The sequence below is a fragment of the Lissotriton helveticus genome, chromosome 3_1 (assembly GCF_964261635.1).
Source record: "Lissotriton helveticus chromosome 3_1, aLisHel1.1, whole genome shotgun sequence".
NCBI classification, from domain to species: Eukaryota; Metazoa; Chordata; class Amphibia; order Caudata; family Salamandridae; genus Lissotriton; species Lissotriton helveticus.
In genome coordinates, this window is record NC_136061.1 from 1,767,429,998 (window position 1) to 1,767,444,359 (window position 14,362).

Consider the following 14,362-nt stretch of genomic DNA (forward strand, 5'->3'; position numbering starts at 1 on the left):
GTTCTGCTAAAAAAGCAGGGTAATAGCACCCAAAGTGTATGAATTGGCAAGTCGCCAGCCCCCACCCCAAATTTTAGAAAACAATACAAGTTGAAAGCATGCTATGCTTAAAGTGGCAATAACAGCACCTTTAAAATCCAATAGTGAGTTTCAACTGCATCTCTTAACCCATTATTCAAGAGTGAGGAGTAATGTGTGCCAGTCATCAAGCTGCTTTTCAGCAGCTACTTCATTGGTATAGTCTTGAAACAGCACCATGGCAGTATCATGTGTGCTTGGAAGTGGTGTGCTGTTGGATTCACAAGATTTTACAGCATGAGCTGCTAACAAGTTTCTGCTCTGTACTATGTCATTATGACTTGTTGATACACCAATCCTATTCATTGAAGTGATTAGCTATCTACTTTTGCCCTTGTCATAGATTTTGTGGGCAGTCATCATGTGTAGCAGTTTTCTTTTTGCAGTGATGTAATTAATAAAACATGATTTGAAAAAGACAGTACGTTTGCACAGCATAAGCCTGTTGGTGCATGAAATTGTCGTCCACTTCTTCGCTTATATCTTCAAAGCCATCATCAATGTGGTTGGCTTCTGTTCCAAATTCAAGAACTTTAGTTTGTAAGTGTTTTACTTTGCTGATATTTAACAATGCGGTAAAAAAATGTCAAGACAACATCAGACATTCTTGTTGACTCCCATGATTTGTGGAGCTCTGGGGCATCACAAAATTTGTCATTAAGTACAAAATCTAAATATTTCAGGACGTTTCTTAGAATAGTTCCTGCTAATTTTACTGCATTCTGTGATCTTAATTTAACAGCAAGAAATTCAAGTCAAACCAGCTGAGCCCACCACAAGTAGCTCATTCTTTTTGTTAGTCTGACAAAAACAAATTCTCTCATTGTACATTCTCACCAGAAAAATCTTAATTTCATTATTATGGATCAATACAGTTTCATCAATGTTGACCATTATTTCTCTGATCTCACTTAGTGTGCCACATAGCCAGCACTCATGAGTGGCTTTGAAACTTAATTTGCTTTTTCAAAAAGTGCAAACATAACTGAAGGCAGGTGGTTATGTTGCTGCTGGGAGCTCATTGTACATACATATTCTCCAGTATTGTATCTTTTAAGAGCGAGGTGAATGTATTTGCAGTGAATTTGTATACCCACTCGAATTGCATGCGTGTATACATTTAAAAAAAACAAGTTACTTACCTGTACACTGTGGTTCTCCAGTATTGATATCTTTTATAGATTCACATACTTGAATCTACCCGTCCTCATGGTGGGAGTCCCATGGTAACAGTAAAATTGCAGTGTTAAAGTTTAACATTCAGTTGCCAGAGAAATTGAAAAGCCTTTAGCAGCCTATTATCATTGTTTGAAAACATCCAAACTTCAGCCAATCAGAACATAGACATTGATTCTCCATCCCCTGCAGGGCCATCGTACCTCTGATTTCTTACCGCACGTCTTGTGTTAGGGAGTCTTTATGAGTTCTGCTTAGTCACAGTGTTTCTATTAATGCCCTTTTGAACTTCCAGCTTGTAGCTCATATCTTCGCTTGATCTCATCTTCGGAGGTATATTCCAGGAGTGTGTGAGTACCTAGTTTTCTTCAGTTTGTCTGAGTCTAAAAAAGGGATGTTTAGATCCTGCAAGACTTGTGGGCAGTACAGACTGTATTCTGAGGACCCACATAAAGAGTGCCTTTATTGTCTGTATCCTGACCACAAGCCCTGAAAATGCAAGTACTGTAGTATTTTTTCCACCAAAATCCCTAAGGATTGTGAGGGCAGGCTGCTTCCCTGGCTGAAAAAAAAAGGGTGATAAAGACTCTGACTCAGAAGGTGGGGAGAAGCCCCATAGCTCCTCCAAGAAAAGAAAGGAAGAAGTGTCTTCCTTTCGCATAGAGATCCTAAAAAATCTAGATCTCAAAGTAAAGAGAAGCCTGAAGAAATGAGGGTTAAAAAAGATCAGCCTGTCTCCTCTTCCTCTCATCACAAAGCTGGCTCTGCTCCACTGTCAGTGCCTCATACTCCCTTCAGGGATTCTTCATCTACGAAAATCCGCTTGTCAGTGACTCGGTTGATGAAGAAATCACCGTCTACGACCTTTGCCTCTACAGAATCAGGCCCTCTGTTGACGGTCTTGTCAGAGACTTAGACTACGTCGATGGTCAAGACGACGACAGCAGCGGCAGCGGCTTCGTCGTTGAAGACGGAAGTGGCGTATCACCGTCGTCGACTGTTATAAGCCCGTCTCCATCAATGAAGGCTTCGCTGTCGATGGTCGAGCTCGTCTCCTCACCACGAGTCTCTCTCTCCAGCCACCACAGACAGTTCTACCGTCGACGATAGCATTAGTGATCTTGTCGATGAGCCTGTCAATGGCTCCATAGACAAGGGAAAAGGACGTTGTGCTTTTAAAGGCGATACCATCTTTTCTACAGGACTCTTCAATAATATCTCCATTGCCTCCTACTTGTCTCTTTGATTTCCAGGAATCTGAGGATGATGGTCCGTATGGCCCTGCATACAGCCCCTCGCAGCTCAGAGTCAAGTGCCAGGACTCATAGGAGGACGAGACGCTAGATGATCATCTGCTTATTCAGAGGGTGAATATTCCTTCTCTGATGCAGGGCGTCCCAGTGCTCAATGCTTAAACACATTTCAAGAGCACTACCCATACAAAGAACAGGAGGATCAAGCAAAAAGAGCCTTCCATCAATATTCTTATTTCGTTGATCTCCTACCTTTGTATGATGCTTCATGACTACTATAAGCGTTTTCCTGAGGCGAACTCTGCTCCACAACCATCACCTACACAGGAGGTCCTTGTTGTCATTCCTGTGCCACTGGCTGCACCTCTGACTCCACTTACAAGAATATAAAAATGTTCCGCCACCTTTGAAAATTCCTGTTCAGGTGCAGGGACAGTGATATCAGCATCTAGAAGAAGGGGAGCTGCAGTTGAATCCAAATGTCCTGTAGTGTAGTTCCTATATTCCCAATAGGCTCTGCGCATTGGAATAACATAAACACCAGTTTAGACGTAGGACTGAGGTCATCTAGGTCTCTACTGACTATGTTAGACTTAATTAGGTTTGCCAGCTAGCTCAGAGGTCACTAGAAACTTTCTCGAATGTTCAGGAAGGAGTTAACTTTCACAATTAGACAAGAAGGGATTAGTTTCTGACAACCGCATAAACATGACAACTTTGCTCCCTCAGAATAAAGACTATATCTCTAGAGTTGTGTGAAAACAATAGACAGCTATTTCACTCAGTCAATCGTGCATACTTAGTTTCACCAGAGTGCAGAGAAATAGAGAGAAGGGCGTTTTCAATAAAAGTTATTTATTGAGCAGTCCTCTTTCTCATGCAAGAGAAATGAGTTGCCACAATTGCAATACTTATCATGAAGTAAAGTGCGTACAGTTAAAGTAGTATTATGAAATAATACTGTAAAAGCATTTATATGGTTTCTGAGCCATATGATACTTTAAAACGGATAAAATATATACATACATAAAATCATTGACTAAACATACTCAACTGGTGCTTCTAAGATACGCCTACCCCGGTGTACCTGACCTAAGCCTAATACGTGGGAAGGAGTAAGTACGTTGCAGTTTAAGTTAAGTTGGTTTTTGCCAAGAATCTGAATCAAGAATTCTCTTAAGGTTTTAATCAGCTCCGTACCTTGGTTTTAGAATGAAGGAGGTCTTGTATCTCTCTCTCTGGACTCGATCTCCCAGCAACCCGCAAGGGTGACTGGAAACACCGGAGCTGGATTTCTCGGCAAGAGAAAAGACAGCGTCTCTCTCAGTGCGTCAAATGGGAGGGTCGGCTTCCTTCGGCACTCGCATCAGCTGGGCGTCGGGCAAGTAAATAGCCGTTCTGCTCCAAACCACTGTGTGTTTGCTTAAGGCAACGTTGGTATATTTATACCTGGAAGGTGCCGGGTTTGACGCAAGGTTGGACATAAGACATCACTAAGAACTAACAGTTCTTTCTGGACTCCAGGAGTTCTTGTGCAAATCAAAACAAAAGCAGGGGGAATTCCCGGGCTGCTGGAGGCTTGGTTTGTTTAAAGAACGCGTTGTACTTTCTAGGAGTCTATGGGAGTAGCCTTGCCGTATTTGGACTGCAATGGCTATGACTAAATATGGACATGATTCTTATGCCTTTATAAGGATATGTTTTGTTATAACCACATAAGGGCATGAATCGGGAATATTTAATTAGGGTCCTAGATACATTCACAGCAGTCCATGATGAATGGGACGATTACGTAGCTCCTACTGCACCCTAGCCTACCCCGCCTATAGGCGACTCTTGACCTGCAGATATCAGCGGTTTCCATGATCTTTTGGAAAACACTTTACAGTGCTTCAATCTCCCTATGTCTGCTAAGCAGACAGAGTGTTTTTTGTATGATGTTAAACCTTTTACACAACGCTCCACTCGGGCCATACCCTTCGTGGACTACTCATGGCAAGAGGGCCCGAAGTTTATGAAAACCCCAGCCTCTATTCCTGCGGTGGTTCCGAAACTAGATAAAAAGTACAGGGCACCGGAAGAATCTCCTGTGTGCCTTATTGGTCATCCTTGGCCTGATTCAGTTATTATGCAGGCTGCTCAAAGAAGATCAAACAATCCTTCTTCTCCTTGTGCAGTTCCAACTGACAAGCAAGGGAGCCATCTGGACAACATCGGCAAAAGGTTCTTCACATTGGCAGCCACTGCCATCAGGGCCTTCCCCGCCATGGTTATCATCGGGAGATATGACCGACAAAGGTGGTCCGGCAGCTCTTCCTTGTTGGAGTATCTTTCCGAAGACAAGAAGAAGGAGGCAAAGGATGTTCTATTGGAGGGGGAGAGAGCCTTTTCCGAGAGAATTGATGTGGCACTAGATATCGCATCGACCGCCTTCAGACAGATGGAGAAGGCGGCTGTGGTGAGACATAAGGGGTGGCTAAAGGCTACAACATTTCGCCCTGAGGTTCAGGCCAAGGTGTTGGATATGCCATTTGACGGCTGATTCCTTTTTGGCAAACACATGGTGACGCACTGAAATCGATAAAGTCAGACACGGACATAGCTAAATCAGTGACGAATCTTCAGCCGGAGAAGCGTTCTTCTTTTTGGGAAAGAGGAAGAGGTCAATATCTCTCTCGACCTCAGCTTCAGCAGTGTTTTTAACACTATTATCAGCAGGGATTTTGATTGCAGTACTCTACTCATCCCTTTTGTCAAACCTCCACACCAGCCTACCCCAGAGCATGTCACATCGACGCCCAGCGTCAGGAGGAAGAGCTCATGTCGCCAACAAGAGGAAGTGAGGATTCACAGGCCCCTGCTATCATAGTCCCACTTCAATTTGGCCCGCTTGCTCCAAATCCTTCAATCAATGGAAGCTCATAGCTTCTGAAAAATGGGTGTTAGACGTATTCCGCCATTGTCACACCCTGGAATTTGTTAAACAGCCTCCAGATTTACCTCTGCACCGAACTTCTCATTGTCAGCTGGCCGTTCTCAAGAGGGAACTCAGACTGCTCCTCTCCAAGCAGGCAATCGAAGAAGTGCTGCGAAGTCAGCACAATCTAGGGTTCTTCTCTCATTTCTTTTTAATAAAGAAAAAGACAGGGAATTGGAGGTAGATGATGCACCTCAGATTGCTGAACAAGTTCATCAAAAGCCAGCCCTTCAGAATGTTGTCACTCCAAGAGATTTTGCTTCTCATGGATGCAGGGGTATATATGTCCTCCCTCAATCTTCTGGACACGTATTTCCATATGGTCATACATCCGAAGCATTGACTTTTTCTAAGGTTCGAGGTGGCAGGGTGCCATTACCAATTCAAAGTGCTACACTTCGGGGTAAAGTCAGCTCCAAGATTCTTCACCTAGTGCTTGGCGTCTGTGGCGGCCTTTCTCCGGTGATCCGGTCGCCAAGTATTCCCTTACCTGGATGACTGGCTGGTCAAGGCTCTATCCTTCCAAGCCGCCAGAAGATCTGCGGAGGCCTGTGTTCAGCTCGTTCACTCCATAGGTCTCAAACTCAACGGGGAAAAGTTCTCTCTCATTCCTTCCAGGTCTCTGGTGTTCCTAGGAGCAACTCTGGATACCATGCTTTCAAAAGTCTTCCCCATGAAAGAAAGGATTTCACACCTCCAAAAGACAGTGCATTCCCTAGCTGCAAAAAAGTGTGTTTCAGTAAGGACATACAAATCAATGCTAGGGATGATGTCATCCTACATCCCGCTACTCCCACACAGTCGCCTACGGATTAGACCTCTTCAGGAGCAGCTCAATTGACTCAATCTTGGGGGTCATTCGAAGACATAATTTCAATCACACCAGAGATGACCTCAGCGATGTCCTGGTGGGCAGTCAGAGACAACCTTTCTCAAGGTCTATCCTTATTTATGACAAAACCTAAAGTTGGTAATGACGTCGGATGCTTCCATAGATGGGAGGGGAGCTCACCTGCAGGAGTTACAAATTCACAAAAAGTGGTTAGCTCAGGAAGCGCAGTGCCACATAAATCTGTTGGATCTAAAAGCAGTTTTTCTGAGGATCGAGGCTTTCTTGCCACGGATCACGAAATCGTCGATCCTCATTTGCATGGATAACATGACAACCATGTTCTATCTGCTGAAACTGGGTGAGACGAGATCTCATGCCCCCTCAGTCCTGGCTCAGCAGAACTGGGAATGGCTAATAGCCCATGAGATATCAATACAAGTTCAACATGTACCAGGATTCCAAAATGAATGGGCTGACTCCCTCAGCAGAGACACCAAACAATGCCACAAGTGGGAGCTAAACGAGGATCGGCTGCAACAATTTTTTCGCTGTTGGGGTTTTCCAACCCTAGATCTGTTCGCTACATCTCTAAACAGAAAATGCTGGTTCTATGCCAGCAGGTTTCCTCGGCCAGGCTATCTATGAAATGCCTTGCATTTCTCTTGGGAGGAAACGTTTGCTTACCCATTCCCTCCGTTTCCTCTCATTCCAAAGGTTCTGCAGAAGATCAAACAGGAGCCTTGCAGCATGATCCTTATCGCCCCAGCATGGGCTTGGCAGTATGGGTTCACAGTGCTGTATCACCTATCAGGGTCCTCTCCAATCCTGTTCGAGCCAAAGGAGAATCTCCTCTCCATGAACCAGGGCCAAGTGGTTCATCCACAAATTTACACACTTCAATTCTCAGCGTGGCTCCTCATCACACAGACTTTGGAGCGCTAGCAATTTCACAAGAATGTCAAGCAATCCTTCTACGGTCAAGTGCTACTTGGTCAAATGGAAACGATATTGCTATTGGTGGGTTGAGCACTCTTGTGACCCTTCTTCATCTCCTCCTCAGGATGTTTTGCCCTATCTATTGTCTCTCGCCAAACCTAGTCTAGCACATACGTCCAGCAGGGTGCACTTGGCAGCAATATCCAGATACAGACGATGTTCTGGTCACTTGTCCTTGTGGTCCAACAGGCGGATGAAGGAGTTTATGAAGGGTGACTTCAGGGCCTACCCTCCGATAAGACATCCTCCAGTACTATGGCAACTAAACCATGTCCTGTCACAGCTTATGAGGTCTCCCTTTGAACCAATGCACAAATGTGATTTAAAATACCTTTCATGGAAAGTTGCTTTCCTGGTGGCCATCACGTCAGCTAGACGCATAAGTGAAATCCGAGTCTTTACTGCAACAGAGCCTTACCTGCAGTTTCATCAGGATAGAGTAATTCTTTATACCAATCCTTCTTTTATTCCTAAGGTAACTTCTGCTTTTAATCTAAATCATGGGTACTCACAAACATGTCTCCGGGGCTGCAATGTATTATCTGTGGCATGTCCGAGGACCGCACCAATGCCAGCAATGCAAGGGTCAGGGTGATGAAAGGTTGGCATAGGGGTACGTGAAGCAGATGCATAGTGTGGACAACAAACCCTTCTAATGCACCAAGAATTAAAATCAAACCATTAACTTCTAATGTAAAATGTGAGAACAAAAGAGATACCCATCTGGTGGCTGCATTGCAAAATGTGAAACCAGAAAACCTGTTATCAGTCCTGGCGTCCCCACTTGATGAACTTGTTTGATTCTAGGCAATTGGTTAATTTCACTTTGCCCCCTATTTCTTCATTACCATATATCAGAGTCCCTTAAAATATACAAGTTCAGGATGTGTACTGTACAAAATATTCTCTTGTATTTTATTCAAAAACTATAATGTTTTTTCAATTATATAACAATCAAGGCTACACACAAGGTGCACCTGACAAATGACTTGCCCCTTGGTTCACTAATGGCATTATTTTCAGAATGGGGGCGGCATGAATGTTTCCAAGATCATGTTTGAAAACTATCACTGCTAATAAATGCCAGTCAATGCAGTGCTACAATATGATCTACTAAGGTAGAATGCTCATGCATGTTAATAAAATAAACTCTCTGCAAAGTTCAGAAAAATGTTTTATGTTTTTACATGTTTAGTGCAAGATGTCTTTAAAACTGAAGGTGTTCCTAAAGATAGATTTTCTAGAACACCTTCTTTTCTTCTTTACCGTTAATTTACTTACCGTGTAAATTAAGTATGCCTGTTTATTTCTCAGCTTTCTGAATGTTCCTACTCTGTCAAGTGAGCAGCAGCCCAGTATTGCTGTTCACAGGGGGCCACAATTAAAGGTCAGGATGACCGCATGTGGCCCCCGGGATATACTTTGAGTATCCCTGATCTAAATGAACCAGTGGTTCTACCCTCCTTCTTTCCTGCTCCAGCTTTGCCGGCTGAAGGAGCCCTGCATTCACTGGACATTAAATATTGTTTAAAGTTCTACTTGCAAATGACTCAGTCTTTCCAGAAAATCTAGTCAGTTACTCATCGCCTTCTCTGCCCCAGGAAGAGTCAGGCTTTGACACAGGTATCGATGACTCACTGGGTCTCATCGACTATACTCTTCTGTCATGAGAGGGCTGGCCACCCTCTGGCTACCAAGGTCGCAGCTCATTCCACGAGCAAGGTGGCAGCTTCCTCAGCCCTGTTCTCCGGAGTGTCCTTGGCTGACATCTGCAGGGTGGTGGCATGGTCGAACATCCATACCGTCACGAAGCATTACTGCCTGGATGCATGGCAGAAGGCAGATGTAGAGGTTGGGCAAGCAACTCGGCGAAGTCTGTTCGCATAAGGTATGAACTTCTTAGTGTCTATTTCTTCATATATTATTGTTTTATGAACCTGTGTTTTGACACCAAAATGAAGTATATAGGTCTCATGGTTCCTGAAATATTACATCATCACTGCAACATATCCGTTTTTTATTAAAATGTCGTCCAGAAAAATTCAACCCGGATTAATGTCTACCCAAGCTAAATTACTTCTCTAATGATACAGAAACATAAATAAAAAATAAAAATCTCTGGACAATAATATATTACAGAGTTATATCAAGGGGCCAGGACTACTACAGAAAAGCATATTGAATAAGTTAAGACTCAAAAATATTGGTATACACAACTACATTCTCAATCACAAGTCATTTCACTGCATGGCCATCCCCGCCAATGACTGTGAAGCCTTTCTCTTTAAATGAAAATGACTTAATCAGGAGACTTTCACCGGAATGCTTATCTATCGACCCCCTGGGCCCAAAAATAGATTTTTGGCCAATCTTCAATCACTGTTGCAATTAGGCCAACAATCTGATAACTTGACCCTACTCGAAGATGTCAATTTTCATTTAGAATCTTCTTCTGACAAAGATACCCTACCTCTCCTAGAATTGACATTAGAACTAGGTCTTAAACAACTGGTTAATGATTTTACTCACCTAGCCGCCACACTCTTGATGGACTCTTTTCGAATAATCCTTTCATCACTAATCTCAAAACTCTTCCTCTCGCCAGGTATGACCACTGAGCTATAATCTTTGATTATAACTTACCTCCATCTCGACAAATGGCTACTAAGTCAGTGAAAATTGTCACTAGCTGAGCATGGCATAAAATAGATATGGTTTAACCCATCCTCCTGTACAGAGTCAGCCTGCCATCTGCATGGACATCTTCAGCCTCGACTTACACCTCCTGGCTTGAATCTACCTTTGCAAAACTAGCTCCCCTATCTCAGCTAATAAACATGGGGAGAATCTTTGACCCCTTGGTTTTCCTTGGCACTGAGATGTGAAAACAAGCCTGCAGAAGGCAATAAAGGCACTGGCGCAAACATTACGATAACGCTGATAAACAGTTATGTAAAGCAGCTCATGCTAAGAATAAAACTCTGGTCATTAATGAAAAAAGTCTCTATTATATGCAAATGATTGAGAATGCTGCAAACTCCAACAAAGCATTTTTCCAGGTAATCACAAAGCTTAACTTGGTTTAAAAAAAGCATCCAACTAATCATAGTAAAAAATTCTGCAATACACTTGCCCTGACTTTCAGAGATAAGGTTGACCACATTTTTTACTTATTTAATAAAAACCAAATATACCATTGAGATGAGTCATCAGGAAGCAATTGACTACCCCCACTTTCAGGTTTTACACCCACCTCTCCTAACCAAGTAGCCGCTCTCTTAGTAGCTACCAAATCAGGTTCTCCGGATGACCAATGTCCTCCTAGAATCGTAAAACTTGCGGTTCAGCCTATTGCCACTTACCTATCCTCTCTGTTCAATCAAATATTCCTACAATGGACATTTACCACACAGTGGAAACATCATGCACTCTTCCTCTTATAAAAAAACACAACTCTTAACTCTAATGTCCTGCCAACTACCGTCCCATTTCGAGACTTCTTCTGCCAGCAAAAATTGCTGAAAAAATAATCAATGCAGAGTTATCTAATTTTATTCTTGAGAATCATCAACAAGATCCTAGTCAGTTCGGGTTTAGAGCAAACCACAGTACTGAGAATGCATTGGTAAAAACCAGTGAAGAAATAAGAACGACAGTGGATAGTGGAGAGTCAGCAGCTCTTATTTTATTGGACTTACCTGCAGCGTTCAACACTGTGGACCATGGGCTATTGGTCCACCGTCTGAACGCCATAGGAGTTAAAGACAAGGCCTTTGCACTGCTATCATCCTTCCTATCAGGGAAAACTCAAACTTTGAAACTGGGCCATTTTAAATCTTCTCCTTTTACATTGCTGTGCGGGGTTCCTCAGGGCTCCTCATTGAGACCAACTTTATTTAATATATGTCTCGGAACTCTCCTCCTGATTAAAAGTTTTACCCTACGTCCTACCTCCTATGCTGATGACATCCAGCTGTTTGTATCAGTAGTGGACAAAGATGCCTCCAGCTCTTTAATACTATATGACTGTATGATTGCCATAAGCAGTTGGATGAGCAGAGATTGTCTAAAGATGAACTCAAGTAAAATTGAGGTTTTACTTTTTGTCAATCTCTTTCCAGCATGGTCTCCTGCCTGGTGACCTGCAGGTTGGGTTTACCTTCCTTACCAGTGACTAAAGCTAAAAACCTGGGCGTCATCATGGACAATAAGCTAACATATGAAACCCAGGCATCTAAGGTAGATTCCTCTTCATTCTATACTATTAGAATGTTGAGGAAAATGTTTCCTTTCATTCCTAGAAATACCAGGAAAACTGTGATCTCAGCACTCGTCCTGTCAAAGTTAGAATACTGCAATCATTTGACATGAACCTTCAGGAAAAACTCTCAGGAAACTCCAATTGGTTCAAAACGCAGCAGGTAGATTGATCCTGGATATCCCCAAATTTCAATCGGTTTCGTCGGACATTCAGAAACACCATTGGCTTCCGCTCCGAAAGCAAATTATATTCAAAGCGCTCTGCGTGGCCTATAAAGCCTTGCACAGGGAAGGACCGGAATTTCTATGGAAGATTTTGAACTGGTATACTCCAAACTGACACCTTCGGTCAGCTAGTGCCAGAATGGTTACCACCGCAAGATTCAGGAGGGTGTACTGGGGAGGAAGGAGCTTTGCCAACAGTACAGCCAGGCAATGGAACTCTCTTCCACCACATCTCAGGTGCATCTCCACCCTCCTCACTTTCAGAAAGAAGTTAAAGACATGGTTGTTTAACAACTAGTGGTCCCCGACTCGGCATGTTTATGTTCAGCAAGCGCCAAGACACCCACGGGTAAACGAGTGCTATATAAGTCTGATTAACATAACATTTCCGATCGATGCTGAGCAAGCTTGCTGGGTACTTGCCAAGAGCTGAAGACTAAACCTTCAATCTAAACTGGTGTACATTATGTTTACTATATGGCTATTGTCAGAGTTGAGAACCATAACAAGCATCTATATGGTGGGCAAGACAGATTACTTGTTTATAAAGCAATACACAAAATGTATCGATCAAGCAGCCAGCTGGCAAACCAGATGCTTGCCACTTATACTTGAGCCATAGGTTATTTTAAGTGCCCCTTCTGCAATGACTAAGCATATGCAAAGGCTTAAGTAGCATCACCGGGAAACAGTCAAACAACGCGGGCACAGCCACAGGTGCCCCGTCAATGCAAGCGCTACCACGCTTGCCTTAACCACGCATATGCATAGTTAAAGCAGTGTGCGGTCTAGCTGCTGCTGGGCTGAAGCAGGAAGGATCGGGTGAGAACGCGGTGAGGTAAGTGGGGCTGGGTTTTGGGGGTAGTTTGTAAGGATTGGGGGTAGTTTTCAGGGCTGGGGGTCAGGTCATTTTTAGGACTCAGGGGGGCAGGGTAGTTTTTAGGGCTTACGGGAGGATAGTGTTTTTAGGGCTCAGGGTAGTTTTTTAAATTAGGGTTTTAGGCCTCAGGGCAGTGGAAAGGGTTGAGGTAGTTTTAGGGGCGGGGTGGGGGTTGGGGTATTGGGGTAGTATATGTTAAGGTGCAAGATTTTTGGCCTCAGGGTAGGGAGAGGGGAATGGGTAGTTTTCAGTGAAGGGTTTGGGCTTCAAGGAGGGGGGGCAGGTAGGAGACTTGTAATTTAGGGCTAAGGGCGGGGGGAAGTTGCAGTGATCTTAGCCACGCATACCCCTTTATCATTCATGCCTTAACCATGAAATTTGCTTGGTAAAGGCATGCGTGGTAAAGGAATGTGTGGTTAAGTAGTATTAGTGGCCAAGCGTGCCTCTATAATACAACCAGCCTCATCATGTGTGAAAACTGTAGTAGTGTATCCTGCATTGTTTGTCTCCTCAGTCATAGTCCGAGGACTCTGAGAAGTCTTAGGAATATACAGGATGCAGCACTGCGAACAAAGCTAGTTCTGCAACGGCGTGGAGCAGGACTGTACTTCATGGGCCCGAAAGCCAACGCTTCCATATCCCACTAGGACAGAGCTGAGGGAGAGCAATCTTCCCCAGGTATCCACGTTGGGTCACAAATGGCAAGACCCTATAAAGCATTAAATACCACCCCCCGCCCTCAACAAAAAAAGTTGTCCCATATGGCAAGAGGACAGAGCTGAGAGGGAGCAACCTCCTCAGGTATTTCCTTTGGCTTACATTAAAAATATATGATATGTTATAGCAGTGCAGTGCAGTGCAGTGTAGAATAGAGTTGCGTAGCATGCGGGGGTGTAGAGTGTCGCAGAGTAGAGTATAGTGGCGTAGAGTGCAGGGGTGCAGAGTAGTTGGCGTAGAGTGCATTTGTTTTGAGTAAAGTGGTATTGAGTGCATTGGGGTAGAGTGCAGTGGCGTAGAGTAGAGCGGCGCAGAGTAGAGTGCAGTGGTGCAGAGTGGAGTAGAGTGGCATAGAGTGCAGTAGCATAGAATGCAGTGGCTTAGAGTAGATTATTTCAGAGTGGAGTCTGCAAGGTAGAGTGCAGTGGCATAGAGTAGTGGTGTAGAGCGTAGTGGCATAGAGCAGAGTGGTGCCGAGCAGAGAAGAGTGGAATAGAGTGCAGTGGTGTAGAGTGGAGTGGCACATCATAGTGGAGTAGAGGGGCATAGAATGCAGTGAAGTAGAGTAGATTGCTTCAGAGTAGAGTGAAGTGGTATAGAGTTGAGTGGTGCACGGTGGAGTGAATTAGCATAGAGTGCAGTGTTGTAGAGTGGAATGGAATGGCGCAGAGTGGGGGTGGTATAGATTGCAGTGGCGAAGAGTGCAGGGGTGCATAGTAGTGTGGGGTATAGTGCAATGGCATAGAGTAGAGTAGAGAGGCATAAAGTGAAATGGCATGGAGTGGTGTAGAGTTGAGTGCAGAGACACACTGTACAGTGGAGTGGAGTGGAGTGGCGTAGTCTAGAGTTGTGCAGAGTAGAGTGGAGTAGGGTAAAGAGGGGTTTGCATGGTGTGGTAGCGCACTGCGAAACAGACAACACATCTTCAATTGAAATGTATAGTATAGTATTACAGAGTGACATTGTAG

The 14,362-nt window shown here is 43.9% G+C and overlaps 1 pseudogene; it reads right to left on the minus strand.

The window, feature by feature from the left end:
- Nucleotides 1-13,161: 13,161 nt before the first annotated feature.
- On the minus strand, nt 13,162-13,368 carry LOC144825782 (small nucleolar RNA SNORA73 family; annotated as a pseudogene).
- Nucleotides 13,369-14,362: the final 994 nt, after the last annotated feature.